Genomic DNA, 20,306 nt, shown 5'->3' on the forward strand with positions numbered 1-20,306 from the left:
TGGAACCAGAGCAGAGCACCATACATTTTTTCACATGGATCGCTCTCATTTGGGAGGAGAGGCATGCACTGGGCACCCTAACCCAAAGGCACAGGGTGGGGGAGGACAGCAGCATGTTGGTACATACTGATGGTGCTGGAGTGAACACTGAGAGAAATTTGATGCTGTCTGAGGAGCACAGTTATCCAGGGGACTCTCCACAGCAATGTGGAGTGGGTCCCTGCTCTCCTCCTGGATCCAGCCCACTCAGGGATGAGTGGCGTCCAGGAGCTGCAGGAGGGCCCCCAGCCCGTCTGCCACCCCAGAGAGGCATAGATAAGGAGGAAATCTTCAATTACACTACTGAAAGAAGTGAAAAAACCTCAGCAATTACAAAAGTGAAAGAGGAGAAAAGCAAGAGCTGGAAGTCCCCTTTGGGAAGGAGTGTTTGTGCAGGAGGATGTAGAGCAGCTGTGGGGAGGAGGTTTGTTATGTGAGATGGGGCATGGATTGGTCAAATAGGAGAGGTGAAAACACCTGAAAACCCTGTTGTCTTTTCACTTTGCTATGAGAAAAGGACAGTGTGGGAACCTCCCACTGCTTGCGATTAGGGGGTGATGCCTCTAAATGGATGGCTGACTAAGAAGCACAGAGAGGAGGAATGGCTGTATGTTCTCTCCTCTTGCTTCTCTACTGAGTGCCAGTGGGTGTCATAACTTTGTTTTTTTACCCATGCTGCTTAATTTATTTCACGGGTTTTCTTAACCAAGCCTGGAGAGTGTTCCTTTTATGTAGAGAGGGTCTGAGGTGGTCTATACTTGTTCCTGGACTGGTGGGCTGTTAGTGTGTTTTGTTTAACAATTTGCGGTTTTCAGTGTTTTAAATATTAAGAGTCTAAGAATAAACAGAATGGAAATTAGCTCCAGTGCATTAAAATTAGGTTCTGGAGCAGAAGAGAGATGTATAATTTAAACAAAATTTTAACCCAGCAAATACCTAAAACTTCCTAAATCCTTCTGCTGTGACCAGGGAATCTGGGCCAACCACTCTGATATTTCTCAGATCAAAATGCAGAAAACAGTTAAAATAAATATTCCAGATTTTCTCCATATGTCCTAAGGACAATTGCAAAAAGTCTTTTCAAGCTGCTACTTGAGTGTTCAGTAACAAAGTCCCTGTGTACTGTTTTAGGAATGGCGTAGTCCCATTTCTTTGCCAGAGATGATCTTTGTCAAAAGCTTCCAGACAAATTTTTTTGTGCACTCCATACCGTTGTGCAGGCAAGATAAGAAATCATCCTATTCAACCTCAGGAATTTCAGGAAACAAGTGACAAAAAAAAAAAGTTCTGTTGAAAACCATGAAAAGGGCTTTGGGTCTGGGATCACGGGTATCTCCTGGTATGTATTGCTAAGTTCTGAGGGCTGTGACAGACTCCAATAAATAATTTCAGTTTACTTTTGTACCACAGAATACATATGTTCTCAAACAATACTGTAGCATAGCAACTTCTCATTCAAACTGAAAATTATAGGGAAAGTGGCTTGAAAATTGTACCATAATGGATTTCTTTTCAAAGCAAACTGTAGAGCTCTACTTTTCAAATTGTGCTTTGGTGAATTTTCCTTCAGGTTTGCTCTTCTCTACATCTCATTTACTTAGTTTCTTTTTAAGTTAGATCACTAAAATGCCATATCCATCACGAGAGTACTGCACATTCTTCACAGATTTTAATTCCAAACCTGCCACTGTTTCTATAAAACAGATGGGGGTGAGCTCATAATAATATTGAGTCAAATCTTTCTTCCCATTAATTCTTCTCATGGATTATATGATGTGGCTTAGAAATGAGGTGCATCATGACACTTCATTTGTTTCTTCTCTGCATATGAAATTCAAAGCTTACAAGACTGCCTAAAAGTTAACTTCATAGGATAGAAATATTGTAGAACTATGTGTATCACCCTGAAATTGGGTCTTCAGTTTCATCCTTTTGTGTAGACTTGTCAAAGGTTAAATAAAAGATAAAAGCAATATTAGGCTATACGTAAAGATGGGAAAACTTGCCAAGTACCTGCAGCTACCACCTAAAAAGCTGAGTTATCAGAATAGTGAGGAGGAAAGGAAAGCAAGATACAAAAGAAAACATATTCTCCCAGAAAGGACAGGACTGTGGATGCAAAACTGCCTTTGCATTTTAATATGGCCATAAGCAAAGCTCTGCTATGTCAAATACAACAGAAAGAAGAGACTACTGCTGCTTCCTAGAAAACAAAGTGGGATTTGTTCCTCTTTTGAGTAAGTTGTATTTGTGTGGTTCACGATGGGGCACATTATTTGCAGGAGGGAAAAATGATTCTCAGTGTGTTGCAGTTGTCTTTGCTGGAATAAGGTTGGAGCAGAGTGGGTGGCTTCTGTGGTGCCACCAGTGTCACCAGGCAGGTAAACCAGAAGCTTCTACCTGCTGTATCTCCTCGTTGAAATGTCCCAGGGTTTAATGCTCATTATGGTGCATTTGCACCAGAAGCGCTAGGCTGGGCACTGGGTACAACTTTTTTAGTTCCCTTCTAGTCTTTCTCATCACTCCTGCTGAGGGGGAGGGCATCATACAGTATTTGGGTTAGTGAGAGTGCTGCATGGTCAGATTCACTGCTCTTGATCCTACCTAGATAACCCAGTACTATTCTGCAGTGGGCAGGGAAGACACATTTGTGTAGGTAAATATCTGCAGCAGTTTGTCATTGAAATATGCAAGTATCAGACTGAAGTTGATCTGGTATGACTAAAATTTTATCATAGCTTAACACTAGACTAATTTTTATTGTTACTGTTGCTAAATAATGGTGGTAATATATGTACATCTGACTCCTACAGGCTAAAATAAATTTGAATTAACATTTTGATTATTTCAGTATGTTTGTATTTTTAAGAAGTTGTTAGGGCTTGTTAAGCAATGGTATAACCAGTTGACTTCTCATGGTGGATTCAGGGATAGATTCCAGGGAGAAATCATGCCTTCATTGGAAAGCTAACTCAAGGAAATGGGAAGCTTCAGTCTAAGGGTCAGTTTTTGACTTCCTAACCTTCGAGGGAAAAATTAATATAGTTTTAAACATTTTGTTTTGGAAATGACTGGTAAAATACTTCTGGGAGACTTGCATTTGGACAGTTACAGCCTAAAAGGCAAAATTAGAAATGAATACAACAAATTGCAGGAGTTGCTTATGTGCAGGCTGATCACAGGCAATGGCTTTCAAGATAAGGCTTTAGGGCATGTTGGAAAAAGACAATGTGTTACTTCAAAGAGCACCTCAAAGGAATCGTTCACAACTGAATGCTTCTCAAGTTGAAACAAAGGACTTAATTTCTTGTTTCTGTTCCATATATAAAAACTGAAGTCATATTTAGCCCTAATTCACAGCAATCAAAATAGTGTGCCACTTTATACTTTACAATTCGGTTTTGTGACACCTGAAAACTTTCTAATTTCTGCCTTGCAGAATTATAAAAAGGTTTTATGTATTATAGTTCTCATTCTAGCCACAGGTGAAATAATGACCCTTAGACTAAGAGCAAGGATGAGAAGCAATTTTTGAAAAGGTTCTTTTTTTACAGTGGCATTCAGGGTGTTCACAGTATTTCTGTGTGTTCAGGATAGAAAAGTAAGGAAACAACAAACCAAGATCACTTACTTTTCAAAGTAGTTTTCTGTATAATGGATGACTTCCTAGCTTTGCCTTCCAAGTACAAGATAGATATTTTTAAAAGCTTTTCAAATGCATTGATGTGACTTTCAAATGAAGTTGTGGAAACCAAATGACAATCATTCAGACACTATTCTAGGACATCAGTTGACAAATAACAATGCAAAAATGTTGTACTCCTGTAAATACAAAATCAGTCTGACAACAGAAGTCAGTAGTATGGAATTGGAGAGATGGGTTCTGATCAAATTGTTGTTCCATAATGGATAAGTATAGGCAATTGATATGATCATAAAATAATGTGCCATCACTAACAGGTTAACATTTGAGGGGGTTTCATTGTAATGCCTGTTTGGAATTACAGTCATTATGATATAATTTTACACTACACTTTCAGAGGCATAAGTATCCGCAGGTGCGATGGGGCAGTGGAGAACCGGGGCCTCTTTCATCCTTAGGTGATAAGCATATATGGTTCCTGCACTCTTCTGTTCTGAGAGGGAGCCTGCATAGTTCAAACCTCAAAGGGCCAGTGCTTGGCTCTGTTCAGAGGTCATTCTGAGCGTCCCTTGTTTCTAAAGAGTAACAATGAATATTAAGAAAATAAAGATAAATGTACATATGTGGGTGTGCAAAAGAAAGATAGTTGGCATAAACCAAAATCCCAACTGAAAAGTCTTTACAGCCTTAATTTCTGGTTTCCTGCTCATCACCCTGACCACAGGCTGTGTCCCACAGTTGCAGGGTGGCAGTTATGCAAGAACCACGAAAGGTGACCATGGAGCAGCAGTTTTGTGCTGGCTGTGTGTCCACATGTGGTGACATGAAGCACCCGCTTTGCATGGTTTTGCACCAGATGCTTGTGTTTTGGGAAACAGCAGGGCAAGGGAAGGGAGATGCAACCGTAGGTTTTCTGCGTTAATGTGTGCCACTCAAAAGATATGGTGCACACTGGACAGGAGCTGCGTCGACATCATTCAGCCTGTTAAACTATTTCTCTGAAAGGGTGTTTGTGCTGTGTTGTCCAGAGGTCAGGCATTGTCAGGCATCCACAGGCCTTGCTTGAGAGCTCTGCAGATCTCATTTTGAACATGTTTGTTTTAAATGAGTAAATTCCTATATTTAGCAGCTGACTAGGCCCTGTGTTTGCCATGTATTTATTCATATGCCTAATTATATTCCAATGATTACTTCCTTTACAACTATTGGAAGTACTCATGTAATAAAGTTAGCATATGCAGATCTTCAAGAGTAGGGCTTAAATATCACTCAGTTGTTCATTTCTCTTCCCCATTGTTCCCTCATTATTCAAGCTGAATAATATGAATGAGAAGAAAAAAATATAGTCAAGAAATTAAGTTTTATAACAAGAATCACACCATTACTGCTTTATAGAGGAGGAAAAGGAAAGGCTGGGGGAAAGGAGTAGGAAAACTTAGCTGCTGATCTAAAAACCTATAACCATAGTGCTGTTGCTGCCAGTGTGTTAACTGTCAGTATTTCCAAATGTGCCTTTTCTGATTTTGACAAAAGCAAATTTTTAAACAGGTTTTAGAAAAATAGGGTGGTTGTATTTTCCCTTTAAAGAAAAGAGATTTTTTTTTAGAAGTTCTAGAACTGCAGTTTTCAGGAAAATAAATTATTTGCAGCAACTAGTGAAAAAAAGTTTTTAAAGTACTTTTTGTTGCTTCTGTTCTGTTTCTTGTTATTCCTTAGAAACGTGTAAGAAGCATCCTTTCTGTTCAGATCCACTTTTATTTCCCCTAGTAGTTGGTGGAAAAAATCGTAAATTTTTTTTCTACAGTTAAAACCTACATTTCTGAACTACAGGTTTTAAAATAAAATTACTTTTTATACCTTTGAACAATGAATTTCCATTGTGCATAATGTATTTTTGGGTGCTATAGAATTTTAAAGGGTCAAATATGCAGTGTGTGGAAAAGCAATAAGTTGCAAGTAAGTGGAACTGTGCTGCTTGAAGTACAGCTTCATTCTGTTGGATGCAGTTTCTGAACGTTATGGATTACGATGAAATGCTGTGCTGGATATTATGGATTAGAATGAGAAGTATGTTGACTACATAACAATGCTGTGGAACTTCAACGGTTAAGTGCTAACCTTCTTGGTGCAAGGGAAATACCTGCCTAGTCTTAGGAAAAGCTGAGCCCTATCTGCTTATGTAGAAATTTAACAATATATGCTGAGAACTCCCTTCTGTTGTGACAGAGACTGATTTAATTGGGAGGTTTTTGCTCAACCAGGAGTCTGCAGTCATCTACAGAGTTTGTAAGTGTGATAGTATGGAGCTGCCAAGAATTTTATAGCTATGAATGTGCATTCATATAAATAACACCTGAGGTTATGTCTCTTTAATGAAGGCATGTGGAGACAAGGCATACAAATAGTTAGGTGTTGGCTTACTGTAGTCATGCAGCTTCTTTAACACGAGAGAGACATGTATCTTTTAATAAAATATTTTAGAAGTGCTTTTATTCTGAGGTGCTATGCGAGTAAGAAAAAACCAAGTAAGTGCACAGGGGGTAGCCCAAGTTCTCATCATGAAGTAGGAGATGAGAAGACAGTAGAGCTGAGCTATGAAAAACTGGAAAATTCAGAAAATTGGTGTTGCTTGAGAAGTGGCTCATTACTGATGTCATTGCTGGAAGATGAGCAGGGGCCCAAGGAAATTAAACATATTTTTGGGATTCCTGCTTTCTAAGAGGATTTTGATGCTGCCTGTTGTATTGTAACAACGAGGCAGTTTCTACCAGCAGTCTGCTTCAAAAGAGTAGGTGCATTTGGCATTATTTATGCTAGGGAGACTTACAGCCTGGCTGGTGATTCAGGGGTGAGGGGAGGAGGGAATATCTGTAACCTTCTGAAGGGCAGACATAGCTTCTGGGTTCATGATGCTTCTTCAGTTCCTGAGGTCACAATTTGATAAGACTGGGGATAAGGAACAGATAGCAGCCTGCTGTTTTTAGGCTCTGGTTTGGCAATTATACGTGTTCCAACAGCACATAAGTGCATAATTATAAGCATGGAAGTAAATGTTTTCTCTGTGTGTGTTCATCCTGTTTGCTCAGTGCATCATCAGTTGATTCAGTGTTTTCTGAATTGCAAATTTTATGTGGATTTACTGTTCTTGAGATTTGAAGGAGTGCATATATGAAATTGCAGAGCCCCCCCCCCCCAAATGGAGTTTTAACTGTCATTTATCATCATGGTACCAGAGGAATAAAAGGGAGCACATTTGAGAACTGTTTGAAATAGTGTGCTTTGGAGAATTACAGAAACTAAGCTGACTTCTAAGCCAGGAACATTATAGGAATTGTAATGAGAACAGTATTAGCAGATACATGGAAAATATGGAGTTTGCAAAGGGACATCATGCCTCTTGGAATTTTTTCAAGCAGGCAACAAGCCTGTAGATAAAAAGATAAGTCAGTTGTCACAGCCTTCTCGGATTTTTCAAGTTGCTTTGAGCCCTTGAAAACTTAAACTGATACAGAATAAAGAGAAGAATTTTGTAGATTAAGAGCTGGCTGAAGAAAAGGAAGAAAATGGGAGCAATACCTGTTTTTCACAGAGAGATATCCCAGGGTGATGTATGTTGTTTGCCATATTTAAGGACCTAAGAAGGTATGTGAGCATTAGGGAGATGGTGTTTGCTGCCTCTATAAAATTATTTGCAGGTCAAAACTAAAGCTGGCTCTAAAGAAAAATATTGCTATTTAAATGACTGAGAAATAAAATAGCAAGACTGTACTGTACACAGCAATACTTGAACTAAAAAATGGATTCTGAATTAATTTGTTCCATTCAGGATCTTGGTCTTCCTGTGGTAAGATTGCTGTCATCTCAGTGTTCAGTAGTAGTCAAAATGGGAATTGGAAAATGAGGAGTTACGAATGGAATACCATACAAAACAGAGCATATAATAATGCTACTACTCTATGTCTTTGCTGCATCTTGAATGTTATGTGGTATTCTGACAATTCTGTCTCAAACAGCATGTAGCGAAATTATAAAAGTACAAAGAATGCCCAACATGTTTAGATATGTATATATCTAAAGTATAATGATTTCTATTTGAGGTATGAATTGGACAAGGAGTCTTCTGTGTGGAAACAGATGATTGAAATGGGCTATGACAAAAGTTTATAAAATCATGAATAAGATGACTAAGGAATGTTCGCTCACTTACGATCGTGTAATACAGTGGGAACAGTGAAGTTATTAGGCAGGGGAGTTTGAAGGAGAAAGCCCCTTTTCACATGGTGCACAATTTAATTGCATAGCTTGTTCCCATAGTAGGTGTAGAGACCAATAATATAATGATAAATATAAACTAGAAACTGCCAATAAATACAGTGGTCTGAATGAACGCATGGACAAACAAAGTCCATAATCTGCAGCGTACCAGCAGGAAAGAGTAAGAGAAGGAGCACTCTGTTACACACTCTTTTGGGTTACTACTACTGAGAGCTGCTAGGCAGGATATTGAGCTAGCTGAACTTTTTTCTGAGTCAGTATGCCTGTTATTTCATAAAAATAAAATTATACTTTTATAACTGCAATTGCTGGGGAAGGAGGGGAATTGCAGTGGCTGAAACTCTGCCAGGGTCCTATTGAGACTTTTCCTCAGCATTGGTCTATTAAGACAAGTGAATATTTGCCCTGTCCCTTCAATAAATCACAGCTTTAACTTTGAAATTCACAGATTTCAAGATTTGGAGAAGGCCAAAAGTTCACCTGTGAGTCCCTAAATCATCATGGTGCCTCCTGCCATTGCACCTTGAGCTGAGTTGCCAATGAAGCTATGTTGCTATTAATGAGACCTTCCCAGCTGTGGCTACCTCTTGAACGCCCCCTCACTGGGAAAATCCCTGCAGAGGGTGATTTGTGGTAAAGGTAATGCAGCCTCTCTCTTTTCGGAGTTAATCAAGAAACCTTCTCTTAATTTCTTCATAGGCCCATGCCCCCTCTTTCTCAATGGGTCTTGATCTTTGGGATAAAAATAAAGAATGGTGCAACAGAGATTGCTAACATCTTTCCTTTCTTGTGAATTGATTGTGGAGGATGTGTGTGGGCATATGTTCTAGTGTTGATTTACTAATCACACACAAAAAAAATCATACTGCAGCTTTGTTGAAACTTGTCTTGCAAGATGCTGAAAGCTGCTGTTGACTTACTAATAATAATGAAAAAAGAAAGATCTGGCTAGGTATTAACCTCATGCTAACCAGAGTAAAACATTCCTTGTACTGCGAACTGAAAGCCTTGTATTTTGTGGTGCCAGAATAATAAAGAGGCTTGATACTTAGATTTTTTATTTTTACTTTTTCCCTGACTCAGGGTGACTTTAAAGTAAAAATTTACAGCTGTGTTTATCTTAAAGTATTTTGTCCAGGAGGTTATTTGTTAAACTAAGTTCCCCCCCCACCCCCCCGCAAAGTGTCACTGCAAAAAATTCTTCTTCTGTTGCTATTACAGATGATTAGGAAGAAATCAAATGCCTTTTCAAAGGAGCGTTGTGCTTGTTCTACAACGGAGTCTTACTAGAGATGTTTGTTTCTGTTGAATGTGTTCACATTCAGTTTTATGTCCTGCTGATACAACTCTTAGCTTATGCTGGTCTGACAAAATGCTGCTTCCAGTATTCAAGTGTTCCTGCTCCATTACCTCAATGTTATTATATCACTGTATTACTGTTAGGATATTGCAAGCAGTTCTCCGGCAACTATTCCATAATACCACTGACACAGCCCAGCCTGGTTACATTTGGAGCTCTGAGTCACAATGTTTGGACTTAAAGCTTTTGTAGTGTTTCGAAATACTTCTTTTGAAAGCGCCCTGTTGTGAGCATTACGGTGTGGTTCTATGCAAGGCCAAGGTGTACACATTCTGCAGGAATAAAGATTATTCAGATGTTCCGGAAAGGGTGAGGAAGTGTTAGATAAAGAAAAATGTCAGGAAATGCGGCAAGAGCTGTGGCAGCCTTGTCAAAGCTGCTGATTCTTTGCAGAGCGCAGTCCCATACCGTCTGGGGCACACCAGCAATGTTCAGCTGACAGTGTGTTCCCATATCCCATAGGAAAAGGCACCTTTGGCCAGTAAAGCAAGGAAAATGTTCTGAGGGACTGAGAGGGCGGGTCTGTGGTAGGGTGGAGATACTTAGCATACCTTCATGACCTAGCTGGAGGTACTGGAATGCAGGCTGACCATGGCATCTGTAAAGACATATATATTGCCATGGCCAGACTGTTTTTAGGTACCCAAGTTATTTCCATACCTTGTGTGATGTTATCCACAAAAGATGAAAGAACTCAGGTACTTTACAAATCAAGTGTGTGTTACAACAGCTCTCCCAATGGACTGTGGCATGCTGCTTTCTTTTCTCCTTTGTATCTCAAATAGCAACAGACTACACGGAGATACCGTAGTTGAAAGTAGCAGATCACCTTATGATTATGTATGTGCAGCATGAATTACAAAAGAACAGAATGAATACACTGAAACTGTGCAGCATCCCCTATTGTAAACTAGCAAAAAGCTGGTGTTCAAATTGAAGTAAATCACAAATATGCCTTCTGTTACAATGAAAACAAAATTGGAATAAGGCTATGTACCCAGCAATACTAAACATGTACAATAAATTTATCAAGAAGTAGAACTGCTGCTAATCAATGTGACAATTCAATATTAAGACTACATAATGCTATAGGACTATTATTTCAAATGTACTTCAAATTTTATTGCCTACAATAGAGTGTTTTTATGTTCCTACTTCACCACAAAGTTTTGGCTTCTAGGTGGGGCCAGTCTGTTACCTACACATCTGGGGAAGCCTTCTTAATTGACTTAAATATTAATTCCTGTGCTTTATCTGTACTTGTGCTTCTGCATGCAGGCTATAGTTAATGGTTATGCATATCTGCAAATTGACTACCTCTTGTAATAGCTGCTTCTTCTGACACCAAACAGATTGTTCAGTGATGCAAACTTTCTCCATAAGATGATACCCTGATTCTTCCTTCTCAAAGCAGCTGTCATTTTGGCATCCTGAGGCTGAAATAAACTTGGCGTGCAGCCCCAGGAACACAGGATCCGAAGGGCTTGCAGTCACTGTTGACAGGCACAGGCTTGTACCATGACCTGATCCCCCTGCGTGGTGATTGCTCTGCCATGTGCAGTTGGTCATCAAGTGCTTGTAACATCTGTTGATTGTTTATTGTCTGAAGAGCACTCATCTTCTCAGATTTCTTTTCTAGGTGCCGTACACCTGGTGGATCTGGTAGTTGAATCTCCACAAATAAAGACAAATCAGTTCCTTCTCCCAACAATGGTCAGTCAGCTTCAGGGACGACAGTAAAGGGCTTGAAAACTGGCATGTTGAAGGTTGGAGCAGAACAGAGAGAACTCCTGGAGTCTTTAAATATTATGTGAAAATGAAGTGATGAAGTGGAGCAGAAGGAATACTTTGACACTGAACACTTATTCTCTGATAAGTACAGCTGCAACCCACATTGTACTGCAAAAATTCCCAGAGATGGAGGGTCAGAAAGCGTCATGAGGGACATCAGTGCTTACCTACAATGAAGCATGCTTTTTACTAACACAGCGTGTTACTCACAGGATGGGGACTGTCTGTCAAATGTGCATATGTTCTGGTATCCCAGCTCAGCAGCTGATAGCTGTACAGAAGCGAACTTGTGAATTTTCAGATTTAGACAGGGCTTTTATAACAAGGCAGAGGGGGAGGGAGAATTCAGAAACCAGATCTGGCTGTGGGTTCTGCTGCTGCAGCTTTCCTGTGTGATACTGGGGCACTCTCTTGCCCTTAAGTATACATCAATCTTTTCCACTTGGAAATGGAGATTATAATACTGCTATACCTCACAGGGGAAGAATGAGAATGCTTTGTTATGTCCTGCATGGAAAACACATCATTACTGTAGAATAACTGCCTTTTATTTGATTAATGTTAAGAACAGATCTACAGTAAAACAGGTCAGTGTGCCTTTATTTGCACTCAAGAAGCAAGTAATCATGCTTTGATCTAACTGCCAGTTAGGTTGCTGAATTGCTTAGAAGTGGACCTTGATCCTTGGAGATGCTGATTGAGTGAAATGCATGCATTCAGTTCCTATTACTGAACTTTTTCTAAACTCAGTGTGGTCAGAAATTCACAGAAGTTTACTTGCTCGTATGCTGGAAAACATACTATTTGTCTGGTATGTACTAAAACCACACACACACAAGTAAAGAAAGCAATATATGTGTGCCAGGCAAGAAATTATAGGAAAGGTGCAGCCATAGTGAAAACTGAGAACACCTGTACCTTCCTCAGTTGTTCCTGTTCCCAGATGTATGGAATAAGCTTGGATGCGTTTGGGGTGTTCTCTTTGAGACTGCTGGTGTGATAGACACATAAATAAACAAATTAGAGAACTCCCAGCACACCCACACAAGGAGTGTTAATTGCAGTTGAAGAAAATATACGTAGTTGTTAAAATGTATGTTTTAGAATAGTTCTTCTTATGACATAAAACTGGACTCGTTTAAATGTGAATACCTTATGAAAGTTCAAAACCTGATTTTTAGAACTCTCAGAAAGAAAATTTCTCCTGACAGAATTAATCTGGAGAGAATGACCAAGCAAGCAATGGTCTGAAAATAAAGATTAGAGTAGTTAGTGTATAGAAATGTGGAAATGTGTTTGTGCCATAAATCTTTTACCAATTTGTAATGTTATTGGAATAATTGTTTAAAACTCAGTGCTTTAAATCTTGACTGTGTACAAGGCACAAGTCATTTTGCCTTTTTGTAGAAAGGGCACTTGAAATGTAGATGTGTAGAAAGATGAGGAAAAAATAGTGAGAGAACCTAATACACAATGAGTACAAAATTCAAAACTGCATTTGAAACATTCCCAATACAATATAAAAATTTGCACTTTCATAATTGATGAATGACCTCTCCTTCCTTGCCCCAGATTTTAGTAATTTGCAACAAAAGAACAAATCACTTCAAATCAGCGAAGCCAACACAGCAGCTTCCATAAAACCCTCTGCCAAACTGATTAGATTTGCAATTCATTCACTAAAGCCTGCCTGGTCATGGCAGCATCATGCAATGAATCTTTTCATTGAATAAAACTGGAATTGCAGAAGAATTAATTTTTTTTTGTATGAATACTTCTGTAGTGCTTGTTTAAACATGAAACTCTTCCTGATTAACTCATGTGTGAGCAGTCTTATTCTAGAATTTTTAAAAAAAATCTTCCTGTAATCTTCCTGTTAGCTTAATGTAGTTGTTTAATAGTTATTTAATAATTGTTTAATAATTAAACAGAAGCAGTTAATTGGAAAGTACTGCATATGTAGTCCCAGTCTTTTTCCTTTGGTGGATGTAAAAGGTTAGTGGTTGGATAAAGAAGTGGTATTTTTAAAAATTCTTGCTTGGGTAACAGATTTTCTTATTTTATTGTTTTCTTAATTTGTTAATTTGTTGGACTAAATGAGAAAGTGAAAGTATATGATAGTTTTTGCATGTAAAATAGCAGTACAGGCAGATTGGCATGAAGGTAGAAGAATCTTTTGTTTCTCTACAATAACTTATGAAGCTCCAGAAACTAAAGGTTGCATTGCTCAGCAGGGAGCTTATGTGAACTACAGTGTGTCCTCAGCCTCCACATAACTGCTATTCACATCCAGGCAAAGCAGGAAGAGAGAACAAACTTAATTTCATTCAGACAGTAGCGCAAATCCTGGGCAGACTGGACCTTTACAGACTTTATTTAGGACTTTTTTTTTACAGCCTTTGCATAATTAACATTTTCATCATTGTTAGTGAGCGTGTTAGCAAGTGAGACTTAATATAACAAAAGATTGGATTTGTTCACTATGGATTGATTTAAAAGACTAATTAAAACTATATATTGTCCAGAAAAAAATATTTTTAAATGGTGATCCAAACAAAGTATAAGAGATGACTGTGGTCTCAGTTCTACCTTGTCCAATTTGTTCTTCAGGAATAAGGATGTTAATCTACAGAGAAAAGTGAATACATTTGTTAGATTTATTTTTATTTAAAAAAGAAAAATACTTCTATTAGCAAAGAAGAAGTAAAGAAAGTAGAGGAGGCATCTTTCTGAGGCAGCTAGATTTAGACCTTAACCAGAGAAGCAGCCTCTGCTGGCTCTGTCTGCAGTGGTCTGAAAGCCATGTTTAAACATGTCTTCAACACAGGTCCTGTTGAATCAGTGGCAGACATGGTTTGGTTGGCACATGTGATTGCAGTGGCCATAGTACCAAAATCATAGCATTTTTATAGATGGTGATGCCAAAAAACTTATATCTATTTAAAAATAATAAAGTCACATTTCTTTGCATGATTCTTGTCACTGGAAAACTCTGTGCAAACTGAGCTTGGCTTTACCTCCTCCATGGAAGCCAAACAGCCAGCTGGCTGCCCTCACAGCTGGGTGTGATCCATGACCTGATGGGGGGAACAGGTGTAACAAGTGTGGTAATGACCAAGCAGCTGCTTCCACTAGTTTGCTGCAAGGGGAGTTGGGGGTCTTGGTTGCTCTGTACTGTAAGCTAGATAAGCTAGACAGTGACTTAGAAACCAAATTCCTCAAATGACTGTAATTGCTGGTCTTGTGCTTTGCAGACTCTGTCCCAGGGCCAGGTCCTGTCTGTCCAGCACCCGGTGCAGCTCTTGGAGTTAATTGCTATCAAAGTTGTGTTGACTTGTGCTTTGGGTGATGGCCAAGACTCTTTAGTCAGAATCTGTGTAAGCGAGGAGAACAAAAGCATTTTGTCCTGAACGATGATTATTTTTGGCTCTTGATGGAATTAAAATGTGTCCCATGAAAGTTCATCTTGCTTCTCGAGTTCCTGGGGAGAATCTCCAGGGAGATCCTATGAATATCTTGCTTGTAAACCTCTCTCTTCCTCCCCAACTCCCTGCCAGCACCTACCCAAGAAATACCTTGCTTATATTTTAATCTCCTCTGCTAGCCTATGAGCAATGGTTGGCTGCTTTGGCCCAAATTGGCTGGAAGAGGTACACACAGGCAGACATTGAGGGAGAGTTGGCTATAATTGCCCAAAAGTTTGCATCTGTTATCGGATTATGTCTCTCTGCCCTGGTGAAAAATGGTACAAGACAAGGAAGGTTTCATGTACAGGACAATGTTGTAGGTCGAGCAACATGCATAGTACAGACAGGTCTGGGACGCAGTTAGTGTTACAAGTTTCACCCATGGTGAAGTAAGAGATTTGGAGATACATATGTTTGGCTGAAAGAGCCACAAAAGGGGGCTGCGAAGAGGCCTATTTAGGTTTGATATTAGGAAAAACTTCTTCACTGAAAGGGTTATCAAGCATTGGAACAGGCTGCCCAGGGAGGTGGTGGAGTCTCCATCCCTGGAGGTATTTAAAAGAAGGGTAGATGTGGTGCTTGAGGATATGGTTTAGTGGTGGACTTGGGAGTGATAGATTAGCAGTTGGACTTGATGATCTTAAGGGTCTTTCCAACCTTAATAATTCTATGATTTTATGATTCTATGATGTGTATAATGATCATAGAGTCATAGAATGTCCTGAGTTGGAAGGGACTGACAAAGATCGTTGAGTCCAGCTCCTGTCCCTGCACAAAACAACCCCAAAATTCACACCATGTCTCCAAGGGCATTGTCTAAGTGCTTCTTGAATATCATCAGGCTGGGTGCTGTGACTACCTCCCTGGAGAGTCTGTTCCAGTGCTCCACCACCCTCTGGGTGAAGAACTTTTTCCTAGTATCCAGCCTAAACCTCCCCTGCACATCTTCCTGCCATTCCCTTGGGTCCTGTCATTGGTCACCAGAGAGCAGAGATCAGTGCCTGCCCCTCCTCCTCCCCTTGTGAGTAAGGTGCAGACTGTGATGAGGTCTCCCCTCAGTCTTCTCTTCTCTGGGCTGAACAAACCAAGTGACTTGAGCTGCTCATCATATGGTTTCTCCTCTAAACCCTTCAACTTCATGGCCTTCCTCTGGAGACTCTCTAGTGGCTACCAGGGCACACTGTTGGCTCATGTTCAACTTGCCATCAACCAGAACCCTCAGGTCCCTCTCTGCAGAGCTGGTCTCCAGCCTCCTGTTCTCCCGCCTGTATGTACATCCAGGGTTGCCATGCCCCAGGTGTAAAATCTGGCACTTGCCCTTGTTAAACTTAAAATGGTTAGTAATTGCCCAGCTCTCCAGTCTGTCCAGATCCCTCTGCCGGACCTCTCTGCCCTCCAGAGTGTCAACAGCTCCTCCCAATTTTGTGTCATCAGCAAACTTAATCAGTATTCCTTCCAGTCCTGTGTCCAAGTCATTTACAAAGAGATTAAAGAGTACCAGCCCCAAGATGGATCCCCACAGAACCCCCCTAGTGACTGGCTGCCAGCCTGATGTAACCCCATTTACTATGACGCTTTGAGCCCGACCCATCAGCAATTGCTCACCCACTCCATTATGTGTTTATCCAGCTGTACGCTGGACGTTTTGTCCAGCTCTGCCAGAAGGGAATCCTCTGGCTTTTGGACAGCCATGAGGGCCAAGTACTCTACAGCCTATGCAAAAAGGGGCATACTGTAACAAAGCGGGGAGAGAAAGGCTTGCCCTGCCCTGAGCATTTACATCTGATTATAGCTCCAGTATAAAACCATGTCTATCTGAAGTCAGAGCTCTGCATAAAAGGTGCCAACAGTTCTTGGGACAAGGACAGTTTGAGAGTCAGGGAACTAATGATCCATCTTATTTGATCTTTTGTCCTAACACAAAAGTGAACCTGTTCCTAAATTTAACACACATCTGTGGCTATTCTGAAACTGCTGCAAATTAAACAAGAGGAGTTCAACCTGCCAAACTTCAATTGCTACTGAAAGTTCTATATACAGTTGCTATCATTGTTGAAATAAAGACCAAAGATACTGTACTCGTAAAGGGGTAAATTATGCTTACCATCCAATTTATGTTCCTGGCTCTTCTACTTAAGTTTTTCTGTTCAGCCATTTACTGTATCTCAGTTTATCTATCTGAAAAAAAATTACTTAAGGGACAAAATGGTTAAGTCAAAAAGCTTGACTGGAGAGCTCTGAGTTCCTTCAATAAAAAATATTACATGATGGCAAGAAAGAATACCAGTATGGGTAAGCTATGTAATATTGTATGTGCTCAAAATGAGGACTCAGATGTTTAAACTTAGGCTGCCCTTACCGGGGTAAGTCTTACATAGTGGTGTATGTAACTAGTGAATTAGAATATAAGCATACATTAAAAAATGACTGCGGTTTTATGCCTTAGTTATCAGTAATTTTGAAGGAACGTCCTTAATTCCTTCCCCAGCAATACAAACAATGGGTGTTTAGCTGCCATTTGTCACCAGCATTTCTCTGATCTCTGCCTAGCTACACTCATAAAGTGCCTCCAAGTATGTTTACAAAGATGTTTACTCTCCAAACAGTTCAGGCTGGTCATTCTGAAACTACTTAAGGAATGTACCCGACAACTTGGGTGGAAGAATATCCTCTTGATGTGTAAGTGGTCACAGTTTTCACCAAAATTCTGAGTCTGGACTGAAGTATTTATTCCAACTTACATTTTTATTTATGTAATACTTTGTAAGTTATGTAGAAATATTACGTTAAAGCCATGATATTAAATGTTAAAAACTCAGAGTCTTTAAACCTGGAATATCATGTCAAATTCTAATTTGTCTACAGAGGTAAAATATTTTTACTTTGCAAGCCAGTAAAGAATGGCAGAATGATGTCTATAGTTGTTTTAGACATCAAAGAGAAAAAAGAAAGTCGTAAGAACATAGCAATATCTTCATCTGGAACTGTAGTTAATCTGATTTAAATATAGCAACAAGTAAAAAAGCTGCATCTTAGGATTTTTTCTGAAAAGATAGTAAAGAAAGATTGAGACATTCTTAATTCAGTTAGTAAATAATACAAGTACGATGAATGCAGTTCTGTATAATTCAGAATACCAAGTGTGTAAATATAATTGCTTTAACATTCTGGTTTCTAGACTGCTCGGAGCAAAACATTTTGCTTACATGGTATTGAGCAGTCTGTCTTCCTTACTGCTGTAAGCACCTCTATCTCCAGTGCTGCTTGTTCGCTAGTCCTAACATAATTTTTAATAGCGAACCAAGAAAAGCCATAGAGGATATACTTTTGAGAATAGTCTGATAGCCTGGCTGCATAAAAATTCAGCTTTACTGTAGCTGCTGAGATGCATCTGTTCAATAAATGCAATAAATTTAAATAATTTGGAGAACATGCAGTTCTAAAAATGGTATGTGCATTGTGTTCAGAAGAAACCATCCACAAGGTTGATCAGGGCTACTAATACTTAAAATTAGTTATTATTTCTGAACTGAAACAACTCTATAGCTTTAGAACTTGCACAGTGAACCGAATCTTCTTATATCACTTTTTCATCTGGAATTTTATCAATTATAAAATCAAGCCCATTTTTTTTTTTTTTTTGAAATGAAATGGGAAGTGGATGTTTACATGTTTTAGCTTTTCAAGACCATTTGATGTGTTGCATTAGAGCTGCACAGCTGAGTACCCACAAGTTGTGTATTTCTTTGCGTAGTTTTTGTTCATTTAAATAATAAAAGTTCAGAAATGTAAAGCATTATGCCTTGCCTTCCTTTTAGGGAAAGCCTACAATGTCTTGCCAAGCTCCAGCTTTTCCATCCCACCTCTTCTATTTTCCAGAAATTATTTTTTTCCCCTTTGTAATTAGCCACACGGTTGTATGGAGGAGGAAGGCATTGCTGGCACTGAAGCTTGCTCAATATGTACACGCAGCAGGCAAACACCTTGTAGCTCTTTGGACGAGTATCAACACAGCATTAATAAGCAGGCAGCTTGAAAACTCGGCAACAGCGGAGCATTTGTTACGGAAAAGAGAGACGGCTTTGATCTGGCCATTGCCTTTCTTAGAATCGCCCCGTTATTATGCATAACAGAGTGCTCACGTGTAATTGGTCATCATACCTAATCTTGGTCCCCCTTTATACAGGGATGGTACAAAAGAGGAATTCCTGAAGTACGTGTTAGTTATAGATAACCCGCAGCGTGTTTGTTTTGGACGAAAAACAAAGGAAGGAAACTGACATTTTTTTTTAAACTTTTTTTCTCTCCTCATCTAGAGCAAATGAAAATAGTACAAAATGATGAGAGACTATCCAAGGTAACTCTGAGCTGTTTCTGTGCAGTTCTGCTCCACCCTGTATATGGTCTATTTTTGTTGTTCCTGCTGTGGTCACTTGAGACAGGTTTTAATATAACTGTGTCTTGGAATGCTTGTTACTGCATCTGGAGATGAGAAAACTCCGTTTCCCCTCAGCAACCTCTGTGGATAACAACAAACAGGTACAACATGCCCAGGCAGCGCTGGTTGGAGGGAGGGAGGGAGAGGGAGAAGTCAGACGAACCTAATGTGCCAGTATCATTCAGGTGGCTCCAGATGAAAGTATTTCTGTGACTCCTTACACAAGTTACTGAGTACAAGCATTACTTAAAAAGTAACTATAGTTACTTTAAGAGTATTATAAGCATGCAAGTTTAAATGGTCCTGAAGGGCAAACTGCACCAAAAAAGACTTTGGTACAGACCTCAACACTATTTTAAAAGACTTGTTTTCAAATCTTCACTAATTACTGTGAAATACGTGGATTGTAGTAAGCTTGCTTTCTTGTAATTAGTCTGGGACCGCTCCCTCTTATGGTTCTTCAGTGAAACCGAAGGGCAGTGTTTATGCCAGTACAGTTTTCTGCCATGGCAGTGACTGTGAAGCGACTGAACACTGGATTAAGACTTTGAACGAGTTGGGCATGAAGAGCAAGCAGGGAAGGACTATATTAGCAATAAATATCTGGGAGCCTAATTTAACAAAACGTTTTGTTTCCACATTAGATGTACATTTCTGGTGCTTTTTCTCTGTTCTTTTGATCAAGGGTGTTTGGACTTGAGCCAAAGACTTGTCTCTACATGGAGTTATCCTAGAATAATTACTCGGGCAAAAAGTAGCCTGGATTAACTCCATGGGAGCAGAGTATTGTTCCAGAAGGAGTTATGTGGGGTATCAACATATTTGAGTGCTCTGTCTTGATTGATCTTTTCTCACTTTTCCTGGAATCTCTAGTGTGAGAAGGGAAGCTTCACTCTTTGTATCTTGGGTATTGGTAGAAAAGAACAGAGTATTCTCGTGCTGCTTTAAAACCTTGCATCTACTTCCCTAAACTGGAGCACTAAACCAAGACTCTTGTTACAGACAAACGAAAACCTCTGTTGGGTGGATGAAGCATGTTAAGGTATACTTGCAACTACCCTTTTGGAGTTACGGGTGAAAAATCATGAGATAAAATGATCTGGGATCCAAACCCACATATTGTTTTCCTACAATTAACAGGTACAGGGAAGAAATTCTCAGATCTGTTCTGAGATAGGAGACAGTGGAGGAATGAGGTTTAAAGACGACTTGTGTGTAGTCTTGAGGCTCTGTCCTCATGTGCTGTCTGAAGCATTGATATCCCGCCCCCCCCCCCGATGTGGTGTTTGGGGA

The 20,306-nt window shown here is 39.6% G+C and overlaps 1 long non-coding RNA gene across 2 annotated transcripts in view; it reads left to right on the forward strand.

Annotated features, from left to right (window-relative positions):
- The window catches only part of LOC135313379 (uncharacterized), a 92,015-nt gene extending 73,541 nt beyond the window's left edge, over positions 1 to 18,474 (forward strand). For both annotated transcript variants that reach the window (XR_010373010.1, XR_010373011.1), the window contains 2 exons: positions 8,406 to 8,596; positions 10,957 to 18,474. This is a non-coding gene — a long non-coding RNA (uncharacterized LOC135313379). The remainder of the gene's footprint in view (positions 1 to 8,405; positions 8,597 to 10,956) is intronic.
- Positions 18,475 to 20,306: the final 1,832 nt, after the last annotated feature.

Source organism: Phalacrocorax carbo, chromosome 5 (assembly GCF_963921805.1).
Source record: "Phalacrocorax carbo chromosome 5, bPhaCar2.1, whole genome shotgun sequence".
Classification (NCBI taxonomy): domain Eukaryota; kingdom Metazoa; phylum Chordata; class Aves; order Suliformes; family Phalacrocoracidae; genus Phalacrocorax; species Phalacrocorax carbo.